We start from the raw sequence: 1,731 nt of genomic DNA, 5'->3' as shown, positions 1-1,731 counted from the left end.
TAAAAATAAAAAAGCGGAGCTATTTAGAAAAAACTATGTGAAAATGAATGATCAATTGTTGACTTATAATCAATATGACAATTTTAGCCAATTGCTATTGCTGATTAATTGCAATAAGTTATGTATCAACAATAAGCTTTTATTAAGCAATAGTTAATTTGGATTAATTGTGATGCTTTCATAGTGAGCAGTGAAGATTAAGTAAACTTGTAAGACCTTATTTATTTCCATGTTTCTAACAAATCCCAACTCAAGTCACAAAAATAGAAAAAACTGCCTCAAGCTGGCTATTTTAAATCATGTTCTTTGGAGTATAACTTACTAACAATAGAAGGATCCTGTTTTAAAAGTATTGTTGGCTGAGTTTCAAGAAACATATACTGCTGTATAACCACCACACTGAAAACAGAACACATTCACTACCAACAAAGTTCACTCATGTGCCTTTGTCGTCCTTCCTAACTCAATGGCCAGACTGGGGTCATGTTAATGTGACACATTCACTAGGGGGAATGAAGATCAAAATATGAAAGGTAAAGCAATAAAACTTCCTAAAGATAATATAGTATATCTTTACAACTCTCCAGTAAGCAGAGTTTTGTTAAACAAATCACAGAAAGCAGAGAAAAATGAAAAAAGAAAAAAAAAAAAAGACAAACTGGACTGTATTAAAATTAGGAATTCCTATCTATCAAAATACACCACTAAAAATAGTGAAAAGACAAGCCAGAGTTTGTAAGAATATATCTGCCACACATATAATCATCGAAGCGCTCTCACTCAGGATATATAATGAGTTCCTACAAATCAAAAAGAAAAATACAGGGAAGAATTTTAAAGAAACTCTTCAAAAAAAGTGATATTTCATTTCCACTAAATATGTGAAAAGTTGCTCAATCTTTTTAGCTCTTACCAGCATGTAAGTGATAAGACCTAGAGTGTACCACTACAGAATTTATAGAATGGCTATGGAGAGAGAGAGAGAGAGAGAGAGAGAGAACGAGCTTGCTATAGCAAGTGGCGGAGAGGATATAGCACAACAGGCACTGCTGGTAGAAGTGAAAATTGGAAAAAATCATTTTGAAACACTGCATGGCAGTGCCTAAGAAAGTTGAACATGGACCTACTCTTTGATGCTGCAATTCTACTACTATGTATGTGTCCAATAGAAACATGTACATATGTTGACCAAAAGATGCATATAGTAACATTGTTTATAAAAGTTCCACATTGGAAACAAATTGAAATGCCCATTAATATTAGAATAGATAAATAAACTGTGGTGCAAAAACCTGACATAATACCTGTTCATTCAATTAATTGTTGTCACATGTTCTTGAATAGTTAATCTATTTTTGGAACAAAAACTTTACTGTGTGTGAGTGTATGAGTGTAATAGATTTTCACCCAAAAATAAAATTAAAAAAAAATTATACAAAGCCACATCACATTATCACAATTTCAAACAAAAACACACTCACCAACTTACACATGTCAACAGTTATTATTCAGAGAATATTATACCAAAAAAATTTAACTGCTTTCCATATTCGAGTGAGCCCCAAACAAGCTCCAAATGAACTGGTTTTTGTGTGTACAGTGAAGACAGGGATGGAAAGCAGATGTCCCCTACAACTCTTCAGCCTGTTGTCCACATGTGATATTTCCACGTATTTTAGAGCACTTTGTGTTTTGTTTAATTTTGACCTACAGGTATTTTTCAGTTTTAAA

This window comes from Galeopterus variegatus, unplaced genomic scaffold (assembly GCF_000696425.1).
Source record: "Galeopterus variegatus unplaced genomic scaffold, G_variegatus-3.0.2 Scaffold3458, whole genome shotgun sequence".
Taxonomy (NCBI): domain Eukaryota; kingdom Metazoa; phylum Chordata; class Mammalia; order Dermoptera; family Cynocephalidae; genus Galeopterus; species Galeopterus variegatus.
This window is presented reverse-complemented; position numbering follows the sequence as displayed.